This window comes from Dermochelys coriacea, chromosome 15 (genome assembly GCF_009764565.3).
Source record: "Dermochelys coriacea isolate rDerCor1 chromosome 15, rDerCor1.pri.v4, whole genome shotgun sequence".
NCBI lineage: Eukaryota > Metazoa > Chordata > Testudines > Dermochelyidae > Dermochelys > Dermochelys coriacea.
The window spans coordinates 1276350-1291408 of NC_050082.1; positions in this window are offsets into that span (position 1 = coordinate 1276350).

Consider the following 15059-nt stretch of genomic DNA (forward strand, 5'->3'; position numbering starts at 1 on the left):
TGCACTAGAGGCAGATTCCCGATGGTCAACCAACAAACCTGTGGCTAAAGTGGCATTAATGAGGCAGCGCGTACTTCTTTCACAGTGATTTGTCTTTTAATAGTCTGTTGGGTCTAGAGTCTAGACATTCAGCTAATGAGCCCTCCAGCACTGGAAATGCCTGGATTGTTAAGAGCTATATGCTGGGGAGAGCAAAGTGTGTTATTTCCTACCTCTCTTGCTGTTTAGCTGTATTGTTTCTTCAGGACTCCAGCAGCCAGTTCCTATGGTGAGCTGTGAAGGGAGGAAAATTAGGTTTTTGCCCTTGTTTAATTCTTTGGGACAAAAATGGCTGGAGAGGTTTTATTTCTCTTCTCCCCCCCCCCCCCCACCAGAAATTTTTTACAATAAAAATTCAGATCCTGTCTAGGTGGGAAGCCTCTATTGTGCTAGGAGAGCTGGTGGAATGGAGACAAGAACCAACTTGCTGTGATGCGCACAACAATTTTGAATACAATTAGACAAACTCATAGGTAAGGATAAAGTATTAAAATAAGTTTAACTACAGAAAGATAGATTTTAAATGATTATAAGTGGTAAGCATAAAGGTCAGAGTTTCCTTAAAAAAAAAAAAAAAAAACCACACACGCATTCTAAATCCTAAGATTTCAGACTAAGCAATGTTTGAATCAAGCAGTTGTTCTCACCCCCTTGGATGTTTAGGCAGGTTATAATTCATACACAGGCTGAATTTCCTTCTCAACCTGGGACCAATCTCCTTAGTTCAAAGTCTTCTGAGCATTCTTGTTGCCTTCAGTGTAGGGAGGGGAGGGGAGGGGAGAGGTGGTCTCATGATGCCACTGTCCATTATTTTATACTCTTAATTCATGTCCCAGGGAAGATACTGGCCTAGGCACATCCTGGTGAGCCTGGCTGAATCACAGATTTGAGCAATCCCTAATGTGTGGTGCTTGCACAACTGTCTCTTACAGACCTGTAAATCTCTTGTTTACAATTCCCCTGCTGGTCAATGGCTTGTGATGGTCACTTAATATCAGTTTGGGTGTGGGTCACCACTTTTGTGGTCACGGGAGAACTAGCAGTGGATATCTCCCAAACTCACAACACATTTCAACAACCATATAGCAAAATCTCATGCCTTCATACACACTAACACTAGATGTATTGTGTCAGAACAATTAGTTTCAGCAGATCATGACCTTTCATATAGTATCTTACATGGCATGCTTTGTATGAATTACAACCATATACAAATGATGAATATGGGGGATACAGGGTGTTACTCTGAGGTGCAGTGTAGCATACATTGCAACATTTATGTTGTCTGATGATTTTATTAAATGGAGTGAAATCTCTCTATACACATTTAATGGCCCAGGAATGTCTACTAATATTCAAAACAGCTGGACAGGCATGCTGGTTTATTTTTTCAGGTGAATACTTTCTCCGAGTCTCAAATAAAAAGTATAACTAAGTATCTAAATATTCCTCGGTCATCTGTCTGTCTTGCTGACAAGCCCCAATTTTTAAAGAATGTCTTTGCAAGTCACCTCTGCCCATCTTTAAAAAGGGGGGGAAGGAGGAGCCGGGGAACTATAGACCCATCAGCCTGACCTCAATACCTGGGAAGCTACTAGAGCAGCGTTTTTCAAACTTTGGATTATGGCCCATCAGGCACTGGGTGGCTCTGGTCAGCACCACCGACCGTGTCTATTTTGACATTGCATCGTGCCCTGGAAGCAGCCAGCAGTGGGTTTGGGTTCTAGGCAGGGAGCATGGGGCTCTGCACGCTGCTCCTGCCCCAAATACCAGCTCTGCACTCCAATGGGAGCTGGGGGCATTGCCTGTGGGCAAGAGTCGCATAAAGCCGCTTGCATGCCTCTGCCTAAGAGCTGGACCTGCCGCTGGCCTATTCTGGGGCTCAGCGCAGTCCTTGGTGCCAGGAAGCCTGTCTCTGCACCCTTGCTGCGCCACTGACTGGGAGCTGCCAGAGGCAAGTCTGTGCCCCAATCCCCTGCCCCAGCCCTGAGCTGCCCCAAACCTGTAACCCCTTCCTGCACCCCAAACCCTTCATCCCCAGAGGCTGCACCCCCAGCCTGAGCCTTGACTCCTTCCTGCATCCCTTACCCAGAGCCCTCCCCCACCCTGAACCCCTCATTCCTGGCCTCACCCCTGCACCACAACCTTCTGCCCCAGCCCTGAGCCTCTCCTACACCCCAAACTCCTCATCCCCAGCTCCATTGGGTCACGGGCATCAACAATTTTCTTCAACTAGGTCCCCAGGAAAAAAGTTTGAAAACCACTGTACTAGAGCAATGTATAAAACATTCAATTTACAAATACTTAGAGGATGAAGGGGTGATCATGAGCAGCCAGCATGGATTTACCAAGAACAAATCATGCCAAACCAGCTTGATTTCCTTCTTTGAGAGGGAAACTGGTTTGGTGGATAGGAGGAATGCAGTGGACATAATATATCTAGACTTCAGCCCGGATTTTGACTCAGTTCTACGTAACATTCTGATAAGTAAGCAGGAGAAATGCAGGCTCAGCAGAGCTACTATTAAGTGGAAATATAATTGGTTAAACAACCACAAACAGGGAGTAACTATTAATGTAATGATGTTGAATTGGAGGGAGCTCTCAAGTGGGATTCCACACAGATCTGTTCTGGGCCTGGTGTTTAACATCTTCATTAATGCTATGGATGTAGGACAAGAGGGCAGACTGACCGAGTTTGCAGATGTCACAAAGCTGGGGGGGGTTGCTAACACTTTGGAGGACAGAGCTAAAATTCAGAGGGATCTGGATAAATTAGAGAACTGGGCTACAGACTACACGAAGTTCAACAAAGACAAATGTGAGGTGCTACACTTAGGGAAGAAAAACCAAATGCACAAATACAGAATGGCAGGGGCAGCAGGTTTGTATAATTTTTGGTGGTGCCCAGAACAGGTTTGCCCCCTGTAAGCCAATATATATATTTTAAAATAATGTAAAAATGGACTGGAAACAGTAAGCATTTAACAGTTTCCCTGTATTGCACAATATCACTATTGTAAGAAAATTTATTAACTTTATTAATATACTCTTGAATACAGAAACCACCAAGCACGCTTAGATCAATAACCCTAAAGGCAAATACTTTCTAAAATTAAAACAAAAATGTAGCCCCTTCTTTTATGATGTTCTTCAGGAGGCAGTGAACACTGAGTCGTTGTTGGTGGGGGATGGGGTTGCCCCTTGCCAACCATAGGGCAGGAGTGGCGATTGTGGGTCGGGGGGCAGGATGTCACTAATCTGACGCTCACCCAAGCCCCAGTTGCTCAGGTCCAAACTCCAGGAAGCCCCCTTGGAGTCCGAGTCATCTCCTGGTGGGTGCTGGGGGGAGGAGGCTGTCATCACATGAGCCCCTCCGCAGGCACAGCAGCCACCTCAGCCTGCCGCCAGTGCTGCTCCCTTTGCTGTAGTGGGCAGCGGCTGGAGAGGGAGCGCAGCACGGAGCAGCAGGGCAGCCGCCCGCTGCCCAGAGCACAGGCAGGGATGCTCGGGTGAGGTGCAGGGGAGGGAGGGCAGTAGGTGGGGCTGGGGGAGAGACCTGGCCCCGAACATTGGTGGAGCCAGGCCCCCATGCTCTGAATATTGCTGGAGCTTGGGCACCACGGGCCCGTATCATTTGCTGCCCTTGTAGAATGGGGGATAATTGGCTTGGCAGCAGCACTGCTGAGCAGAATCTGGGAGTTTTGGTGGATCACACCCTCAGCATGAGTCAGCAGTGCAATGCTGTTACAAAAAAAGGAAAGGCGGTTTCAGGTTGTATTAACAGAGGCATAGCATGCAAGTCACAGGAGGTGATAGCACTGCTCTAATCAGTGCTGGTAAGGCCTCAGCTGGAGTAGTGTGTCCAATTTTGGTCACTAATGGATAGAAAGGATGGCGAGAAACTGGAAAGGATCCAGAGATGATCAAAAGGATGGAATGCAGCCATACAAGTAAAGGTGGAAGGAACTGGGTATGTTCAATTTGGAAAAGAGGAGATTAAGGGGGGGCCATTATAGCGGTTTTCAAATACTTGAAAGGCTGCCATAAAAAAAGATGGAGAAAAGTTGTCAGAGAGGGCAGGACAAGCGGCAATGCGTTCAAGCTACAGCAGAGCAGATTTAGATTAAAGCTCAGGGAAAACTGACAATGGAACAGATGCCTAGGGAGGTCGTGGAAATGCCTTCCCTGGAGATTTTCAAAAGGAGGCTGGATATTATCTGTCTGGGATGGTTACAGACAACTCCTCCTGCATCTTGGCAGGGGTTAGACTAGATGACCCTTGCAATCTCTTCTAACCCTATGGCTCTAGGATTCTGTGAGTAGTTAGGAGACAGCTGGAGGGGCTTTGCTCTCCCACTTGGTCTGGTTGTGGGGTGAAAATGGGGTTCATGCTAAGCAGTCTACAAGTTCCTCACATACACAGAATCCCCCCAGCTTCCTGATCCCAGCAGGAGCATGCTCTGGATGAGGAAGGGACCTAAAATTGCCACTTCACCCCACCTCCTCCACATGCTGAGGGCAGCAGGCTGGACCCATCCATGGTGCCTGTATTCACTGTCCCTTTCATGCAAGATGTCACCGTGTTTCTTGTGGTGATGGGCTTAGGCCTCTTGATTCCTACTGGCTTTTAGGTGACTGGAATGAAGAGGGCTGGACAGACATCCAGGGATGAGGATGCAGCTGCATGGAACAAAACTGCCCTCTGCAGACCAGGCCCACCCTGGCTGGTATCACTGCATCTGCAACCTCCAGAATTTAGGGGAGATCAAGGGACAGAAGAGATCAGTGTCCTGGCCAGTGCACACAGTGGGGAGGCAGGCATCCCCGTTACTTCCTGCTGTCTCCCCTCCAAGCCTCAGAACTGGCAGCCTGAAGATACCTGGCCACCCATCTCTCACTGCTGGGAAAGATGTGATGCATTCTGCTGTGGCTACAACCTTTCCAGCCTCTGCTTTGCTGGGGAAGGAAGGTGACAGATTAGTGCTGTGATGGAGCCAGCCCTGCATGGCTGCAAGGGTGGAGACAGCAGGACTCTGGAGTAACCCTGCTATAGTTATACTAGGATAACACTACCATTAGGAAGATGTGGATCAGGCCCTTTGACTCTGCTCTCTTATGGAGCCAGTCAGGTCAAGCTACAGCCTAGTCCTAGAGAGATGGCTGGCAACCCGGAGAGACCACTCTGGAGCAGTCTTTCCATGCTGGTGCAGCCTCTCTTAGGTCACTGGGAGAAGAGCAGTTTGGGCCACACTGCGCACAGCAGGAGGGTATGTCAGGTTGGGCTGCATGGGAAGGATGCAGATGCAGGAACAATAGCGGCTGGGGCCAGGATCTTGACCAACTGCTGTCTTGATGGGTGCTGGGCTCGTGCTGTGATGTCCAGGAGCTCAGCACTGCACAAACGGGTGGATGCTCATGGGAATCCATTAGCCTGACCCAGTGCCCATGACATCTGGGGCTCTCTGACACCGGTTAGTTTGTTAGGAACCAGAGAATTGCCATAGCAGGGAACAGCCCACTAGTCTCTTCTCTGACAGGCCAGCTTCAGAGGAAAGTGCGTGAAACCCCACAGCCGGCAGTTGTGGGCGAACCAACTCCCAAGGGACATTTCTTCCTCCCCTCAGGCAGTTAGAGGCTGGTTTGTGCCCCTCTGTAACGTAACCCTGCTGTGCGCATCCTCCCTATCAATGCCTCAGCCTTTCCTGGCCCTTGTGAAGCTCTTGCCTGGTGTTTTGAGAGCGGGAGAAGTGCAGGCTAGTTACTGTAATCCCAGCTCCTCCCTCCTCTGTAACTTTACAGCATCTGGTGTTATGGGGCTAGTGGGCAGGGCTACGTGCCAGTCTCCCCATGCTCTGACTGAGCCATCTTCTTTTTCGGTAGATAGAGAACGTGGCCCCACTCTCATCCCCTCCTGGGGCTAGGGTCTCTCAGCGTTAGCTCTGGCTTCGTTTTGTGCTTTGATTCCCTTTGTTCTGTGTTTCCCTGAATCGGCCCCTGGGAGAACGTGTGGGCTCCTTTGTCATCCAGGCAGGCTGCTCACCTCTTTTTGCGTAATGGTTTGGGAGTCAAATACAAGGTCAAGGTCTCAGGCCCGATCTTTGAGGTGCTCCATGGCCTGAGCCCAGCATATTGAAGAGCTCCATGAAAGTACCACGAAAGGGGCTGTGGTCAGCAACCCGTGGCACCATAGGACTCTCTACCATAAGGGTCAAGCTAACGTGTGCAGGATCTAGAGCTTTCTTGGAGGGTGGTCCCAGACTGTGGAATGAAGGCCCAGCCCACACCACACATGCCTTCTGCTCCAAGTGCAAGGAGCACCTCCCCAGCCTGCGTTCACTAACACACAGAGCAATGTGTATGTGTTAATAACCCCCTACCAAAACAAAACACTGCACTGCACACCCCATCCTCCCTTGCTGAGAGAGACACTACAACAGGCCAGCTGCTCTTCCCCATTGCATAATGCATGGCTGAAAGGTCTCAGACCCTCCAGAGCAACAGGCAGGAGGAAATAGGAGCAGGCTCATTCTCCCAAGCTCACAGTGTGATTCCATTCAGGTCCCGTTGCAAAGCCCCATCCATTCCCCTGGGGATTCTTTCCCGAGGCTGTGGGGTGCACACAGACCCTGGCTCTCTAGTCACCATCTCACAGGCAGTGCTGCCTCATAGCACCACAAAGAGTCTCCCTAAATCCTGGCCTGAGCAGTCAATACATACACCACAGCTGTCATGCCCTCATTCACCCTGACACCCCAACCAAGTTATCTAGAGGGGCAGAAAGTCATTTGGCTTGCTTAGGAACACACTCACCATGCACTGGTGAGTTTGACCCCATCTCAGAGAGCGAGTCCTCTGGATTAAGTTTAGAAGTGTGTGCAACAAGAGTGATGTCATGGTGGGAGTCTGCTATAGACCACCGGACCAGGGGGATGAGGTGGATGAGGCTTTCTTCCGGCAACTCACGGAAGCTACTAGATCGCATGCCCTGATTCTCATGGGTGACTTTAATTTTCCTGATATCTGCTGGGAGAGCAATACAGCGGTGCATAGACAATCCAGGAAGTTTTTGGAAAGCGTAGGGGACAATTTCCTGGTGCAAGTGCTAGGGGAGCCAACTAGGGGGAGCGCTTTTCTTGACCTGCTGCTCACAAACCGGGTAGAATTAGTGGGGGAAGCAAAAGTGGATGGGAATCTGGGAGGCAGTGACCATGAGTTGGTTGAGTTCAGGATCCTGACGCAGGGAAGAAAGGTAAGCAGCAGGATACGGACCCTGGACTTCAGGAAAGCAGACTTTGACTCCCTCAGGGAACAGATGGCCAGGATCCCCTGGGGGACTAACATGAAAGGGAAGGGAGTCCAGGAGAGCTGGCTGTATTTCAAGGAATCCCTGTTGAGGTTACAGGGACAAACCATCCCGATGAGTCGAAAGAATAGTAAATATGGCAGGCGACCAGCTTGGCTTAATGGTGAAATCCTAGCGGATCTTAAACATAAAAAAGAAGCTTACAAGAAGTGGAAGGTTGGACATATGACCAGGGAAGAGTATAAAAATATTGCTCGGGCATGTAGGAAAGATATCAGGAGGGCCAAATCGCACCTGGAGCTGCAGCTAGCAAGAGATGTCAAGAGTAACAAGAAGGGTTTCTTCAGGTATGTTGGCAACAAGAAGAAAGCCAAGGAAAGTGTGGGCCCCTTACTGAATGAGGGAGGCAAGCTAGTGACAGAGGATGTGGAAAAAGCTAATGTACTCAATGCTTTTTTTGCCTCTGTTTTCACTAACAAGGTCAGCTCCCAGACTGCTGTGCTGGGCAACACAAAACGGGGAAGAGATGGCCAGCCCTCTGTAGAGATAGAGGTGGTTAGGGACTATTTAGAAAAGCTGGACGTGCACAAGTCCATGGGGCCGGACGAATTGCATCCGAGAGTGCTGAGGGAATTGGCGGCTGTGATTGCAGAGCCCTTGGCCATTATCTTTGAAAACTCGTGGCGAACGGGGGAAGTCCCGGATGACTGGAAAAAGGCTAATGTAGTGCCCATCTTTAAAAAAGGGAAGAAGGAGGATCCTGGGAACTACAGGCCAGTCAGCCTCACCTCAGTCCCTGGAAAAATCATGGAGCAGGTCCTCAAAGAATCAATCCTGAAGCACTTAGAGGAGAGGAAAGTGATCAGGAACAGTCAGCATGGATTCACCAAGGGAAGGTCATGCCTGACTAATCTAATCGCCTTTTATGATGAGATTACTGGTTCTGTGGATGAAGGGAAAGCAGTGGATGTATTGTTTCTTGACTTTAGCAAAGCTTTTGACACGGTCTCCCACAGCATTCTTGTCAGCAAGTTAAGGAAGTATGGGCTGGATGAATGCACTATAAGGTGGGTAGAAAGCTGGCTAGATTGTCGGGCTCAACGGGTAGTGATCAATGGCTCCATGTCTAGTTGGCAGCCGGTGTCAAGTGGAGTGCCCCAGGGGTCGGTCCTGGGGCCCGTTTTGTTCAATATCTTCATAAATGATCTGGAGGATGGTGTGGATTGCACTCTCAGCAAATTTGCAGATGATACTAAACTGGGAGGAGTGGTAGATACGCTGGAGGGGAGGGATAGGATACAGAAGGACCTAGACAAATTGGAGGATTGGGCCAAAAGAAATCTAATGAGGTTCAATAAGGATAAGTGCAGGGTCCTGCACTTAGGATGGAAGAATCCAATGCACCGCTACAGACTAGGGACCGAATGGCTCGGCAGCAGTTCTGCGGAAAAGGACCTAGGGGTGACAGTGGACGAGAAGCTGGATATGAGTCAGCAGTGTGCCCTTGTTGCCAAGAAGGCCAATGGCATTTTGGGATGTATAAGTAGGGGCATAGCGAGCAGATAGAGGGACGTGATCGTTCCCCTCTATTCGACACTGGTGAGGCCTCATCTGGAGTACTGTGTCCAGTTTTGGGCCCCACACTACAGGAAGGATGTGGATAAATTGGAAAGAGTACAACGAAGGGCAACGAAAATGATTAGGGGTCTAGAGCACATGACTTATGAGGAGAGGCTGAGGGAGCTGGGATTGTTTAGTCTGCAGAAGAGAAGAATGAGGGGGGATTTGATAGCTGCTTTCAACTACCTGAAAGGGGGTTTCAAAGAGGATGGCTCTAGACTGTTCTCAATGGTAGCAGATGACAGAACGAGGAGTAATGGTCTCAAGTTGCAATGGGGGAGGTTTAGATTGGATATTAGGAAAAACTTTTTCACTAAGAGGGTGGTGAAACACTGGAATGCGTTACCTAGGGAGGTGGTAGAATCTCCTTCCTTAGAGGTTTTTAAGGTCAGGCTTGACAAAGCCCTGGCTGGGATGATTTAACTGGGACTTGGTCCTGCTTTGAGCAGGGGGTTGGACTAGATGACCTTCTGGGGTCCCTTCCAACCCTGATATTCTATGATTCTATGAAAGGGCAGCATGGGGAGTGGGTGGAAAATTGAGAGAGAAAGGAGGATTAAAATGGGAGGGGAGGAAAAGCTCAGTGTGGGGAAACTCTTCTAGCTTCTGTTAGCTAAGTCTACTACCAGCTGCTGAGCAGGAGAGGGAGGATGCAAGTGGTTAGGGCAGTAGCTGAGACCTTGGTTCAATTTCCTACTCCACTGAAGGCTCCTTAGGCCCTGGTATTTAAAGGTACTGTGACAAAGCTCTGAGTCTGTATTAGTGGGTCCTGCGCTTCCAGGTGGATTCAGTGGCCTCAGAAGCTCACTAAGGCCCTCAATATGACCTCCCTTTCCCAATATAGCAGCAAAGGTCACAGCTTATTGAGCTACTTTAATCCCAGGCCAGTATGGGAGGTGGAATACCCAGTCTTGGCTACTCCTTAGAGCTCAGTAGGCACAGTTTGGCTTCCTACCTGGACCAAAGTCTGCTTCCCCTCTCAAGGGAATCTCTATAGAAATGGGGTGAAGGAGGGAACCTGGGCCCACCTTCTACTCCAGGTTCCAGCCCAGGGACCCTAATAGTAGCAGCTGTTAGCCCCTTTCCCTTCACTACTGACACTGCTTTTATTCCCTGAGTCACTTCCCTTTTCCAAGCATCAGCCTTACCTCAGAATTCATCAATGCTTCCTCTCCTCCAGCTCCTTTCATCTGGACTTTTTTCAAATAAACTGGAAGGAGAGATTTTAAGCAGTCTGAGTGGGACCTTAATTGATTCCAGCTGTCTCCATTAGCCTAATGGCCTTAACTGACCCTTTGCCAATTAACTGAGGTCAGGTGCTGACATTAGCCTAATGACCTTAACTGGTTAATTGGTGTCAGGTGTCTTGATTGGCCTGGCATAGCCTTTGTTTGGCTATCCAGGGAACAGGGATCTGCTTCTTGTGTGGCTGTTCTTCTTGCCTTCCCCTCTGGCCTGAAGAGAGGCAGGGGGCTCCTGCTCCCTTTCTGCTATCTGGTTGCTGGTTGACTGGACCCCCCCAACCCTCAGTTGTTGCTGCTCCCGCTGCAGCTCCTTGGGGTGGGGGGCTATTGGCCTGCTCCCCAGAGGAGGGGAGTGAGGAGCTCCAGCTGTTGCTGTGGACACCATCACCACCACTACGACCACCTGGAAAGGGTCCCTCCTGCCTGGCCACTGGGCTGCCTGCTGGAGCCACTGCTGCTGGGCTTGCTGCCTGGGAGCTGCTGGAGCTGTGAGGTGGGGAAGAAGAGGATCCTTTGCTGCTGGGGGAGAGACTCTGCAGACCTCGTGGGGGGGGGGGAGGTGGCTCCAAGACCGAGTAATTTTTGAAATGTGCTCTTGTGGTGGGGGTATTGACTGTGTTTGTGGGGACACTGGGGTGTGGTATGGAGCCTGACCCTGGTCCATCTGTGTCCCCCACCACCACCGCTGCCCCCTCCATTGCCCCCACCGGCCACTTACCATCTGCCTCAGCTCCTGCCTCTGGGACTCAGCTGCTTGCCTAGCTTGCCATATGCCCTTTTGCCACCATTTGGGCCTGAAGTAGCAACCAGCCTAAACTGCCTCTTTGCAAGTGCACATGGGTACACGTCCCCCTCCCCTTGGACTGACCCCCGCCCAGTGGACCCCCAGCTTTTCCCCTTATATTGTATCAACCATGCAAGATACTAACAAGCTTCAACAGGACTTTATTTTCAAAGCGGAAACCTCTTTTCCAAGCTGCTGCTGCACCCTCTGTAGCTTTCTTCCAGCCTCTCAACTCCTCCCCAGTTCTTCCTGTTACCTGTCCTTTCAGACTCCCAACAGCCAGTGCTCCCAATTCTAACAATCACAAGCAACATCTAAACACCACATTCCCTCCTCTCTTAAGAAACTCTCCCAATTAAAATAAACATTATTGTTCTAACCACAGGAACAAATATAAAACAAGACACTGTACTCCCAGCAGAAATATTACACTGAAAACACTGTAGATACTACATAACATAGTCTCTAGTCCAGACAGGTGGTCGTCTGCGTCTGACAGGCCATCTCTCAAGCCCTGGTTCCAGTGCCATGTCTTGTTGTGTTGGTACTACGGTGAAGTCATCCAATGCAGACTAGGTGTTGGTATAATCTCCTCTTGGTGCACAGATAGGTGCAAGATAAGCATTCCATACCTGCCCATCAGAAAGTCGATAGGTGTAAGGTCCCTTCTTCTCTATGATTTTAAGAGGACCTGTGGATTTATGGTCCCCTTTGTATAAAATTCCAGTTTTTCATATTCTAACAAAGGAACCACACTCAAACTTTGATTCCTTAGCACCTTGCCACTTGTCTGTGGAAAGCCTTAGACTTTGCTTGGTTCTGTTCAACTGTTTTTCTCACATCATCCTCGTTTGGGCATCAGGTCGTGCCTTTAACAATCCAGCAATGTTCAGTTTAGTATTCTTCTGTTTCCCATGCAGTAACTCTGCAGGTGAGCTTTGCGTTGTGGCATGTCATGTAGCCCAGTATGCTTGGAAGAAATCAGTAGTGAAGGGTATTCACAATCGCCCTTCCAGTTTAGCCATTTACAAACTCTCTTTCAAACTTCTGTTAAACCGTTCGATTTCCCCGTTGGCTTGAGGGTAATATAGGGATGACCTTCTGTGTAAAATGTTCCTCTGTGCTAGAAAAGTTTCAAACTCCAGGGAAGTAAATTGACTACCATTATCTGAAACCAGTTCTTTGGGATTACCTTCCCTGCTAAAAAATGAAGAGTGGAACTTAATTACTGTAGCAGAAAAGATCTGCGACATAAATGCTACCTCAGGCCATTTTCTGAAATAGTCTATTAAAGTGATGGCATAATGGCAGTCAATTGGCGCAGTATCAAAGGGTCCTACAATGTCAATCACCACTTTTTCCCATGCAGATTCAGGAAGAAGAACAGGCTGTAATTGAGGGGCACATGTCACTGCTGTCTTATGCATTTGGCAAGTGACACAGGATTTTATGAGTGCTTCAGTTTGAGAGTCCATCCTTGGCCACCAATACAGATCCCGTAGTCGTTGTTTGGTTCAGACAATTCCTCGATGAGTATTGTGTGCCAGATGTATGAGTTTTGACTGTAATTCTTCTGGCACAAGGAGCTGCTGTGTACCTCATAGCACACAATCATCAAACAAAGAAAGTTCATCCGGAACTCTAAAATAAGGCAGCAAAACTGGGTCAAGGTTTTTAGGGTGACTGGGCCATCTCTTTGTCAGAAATTCCTGTAGTTTTTGTTGAATTGGACACGCTGAACAAGCAGCTTGAAATTGTTCTCTTGTAACTGCAGTGAGAATGCTTGTAATAAGCACAACCACTACATCCTCATCCTCCGGTGGACCATCTTGTGAAGGCAAAGGCAGGCGAGAAAGGCAATCAGAGACCACATTTTGGTTTCCAGGCTTATATTCCAGTTCATAATTGAAAGAGAGTAGTCTTGCAGACCATCGAGCAATACGGTATCCCGTTCTTCCTAGTCATTTCATGGTGAGCAACGTTGTCAAAGGGCTGTGATCTGTGCACAACTTGAATGTGCGGCCCCACAAGTAAGTTCTTCATTTTTCAGTAGCCCAGACACAAGCAAGTGTGAGTTGTGGTTCTAGAAGTAAGTGTTCTCTTACATGAAGCATGGTTGTTTTCTCAATGAGCTGGTCTCTAATCATCTCATCTGCCATATTCCCAAAATCACAAACTACAATCAAACTCCACAGGGAAGCAATATAGTGCATTGTAGTTTCCCCTTGTTTCCGCTCATGCTTGCAAAATCTGTAGCGATTAGCTACTACATTCACTTTTGGCACAAAAAAATTCTTTAATGCAGTGAGTGCAGTCTCATATTTATCATCTGCAAGGGGAAAAGTGTAAAATATATGCTGTCCTTCTGCAGTGGATTAGCAGAGCATGCTTTCTTACTTCAGAAATCTCTGTAGCAATGATTGCAAGCAGATAAGTCTCAAACATATGGTAGTCAAAGCAATTGGAGGCTCACCTGGACTTTGCAGAAAGGGTGCAGGTGGGTTCAGAGGCAGAAGATCCATCTTTTCCTGTCCTTTCACACTCCCAACAGCCAGTACTCCCAATTCTAATAATTACAAGCAACATCTAAACACCACAGCTTACTAACTCCACCTTGCAGCCTTTGCTCCCCCTTTTGCCCCAGCCCCTCAGGCTTTAGTTTGTTTGCCTGCCCTGCCCTTTTCCCTCTGCAGTTTTGCTTGTTTGTTTGCCCCGTCCCAACCTCTGCAGTTAGCCCTTTGGTTTCCCTGTCCTATCTCCAGTCTGGTTCCTTCGCCCCTCCCGTTTTAGTTGACCCCTGTCTCACTGCACCCTCCATGCTATTCTAGCCACCCTCCCCTAGTGCAGCTAGAGGAGCCAGAATTCCGTCTTGTGTTGGTGACTGGACCCCCCAAGTCCTTGATAGCCCCCCCTGCCCATCCAGCCCTCCCATTTCCAGTGCCTTCCTCCCCTGCCTGCAGCTTAGCAGGGAGGAGTGGTTGACCTGTTCCCTGTTTCTCCTCCTCCCTCCCTCCCTGCTCACTGTAGCGGGGGAAAAGGCGGGTGGGACCTCTCGGTCAGCCCCCACCGCCCCTCCTTCACCTGCCCCCCTATTGTTCCCTATGACTCCCACCTCACCAGCCACTGCCAAACCACCTGCTATGGCCCCCGCTGGGGCACCAGCAGTGGCAGGCAAAGGGGTGGACTCCACAGCTGCCTCGCCCCTCTCTCTCCTGCAGATTCTGGGGGGGCCCCCCAGCCAACGGGAAAGGCCAAGGGAAAAAGGGTAAGGGCCCCACCAAAACAGTGAAGCCCTCCATGGTAGGGGCTGCCCCCCCTGCCACGGTCCTCCTCGCTGCTCCCTCCCCCAGCTCTGCGGGTACCCCTCTCCTGGCCCCAATGGCTCCCCCGCCTGCCACTACAGCATCTCCCCCGGCCATGGCCTCTGCTTCCATCTCTGGCAGCCGGGGCCCCTTCCCCACCTTGACCAGGAAGCACGGCGTCTGTTGCCTCCTGGTGCCCACCTCGCCCCACATGGTGACCTACGTGTGGGCGTTGGTGAGGGTGGTGGGGCCCACGGCCATAGTGGCAGTCTCCAAAATGTACAGGAAGGTGGTCTTCCTGGCATTGGAGGCTGCTGCCCAGGAGACAGTGGAGATGGGCCTGGCGGTGGGGGGGGTGTTCGTCCCCCGGGAGCCGCTGGAGGACCTGGGCGTCCGGTTGGTTTTGACCTCCGTTCTTCCCTAGTGCTGCCCTGTTACCTGCCCTCTCTGCCCTGGGGAAACCCCTCTCCATAGTCTTTCCTCTCTCACTGGGCTGCAAAGACCCCGCCCTCCATCATGTCCTCTCGTTCCGCCAGCAGGTGCAGCTTCAACTGCCGCCAGTGGCGCATGACGGAGAGGTGCTCGAGGTTTCCTTCCTTGTCCCCTACCAAGGGGCCCACTACTGGGTGCATTACTCTACGGGGGAGGCCTGGTGCTACCTCTGCCGGGCGATGGGGTATGTCTGGAGGGACAGCCCTTTGGCCTGGCACGGAGGAGCGTCTGCGACCCCTGAGCCCCGGCAGGGCACCAGTCCCCCGGGCTGC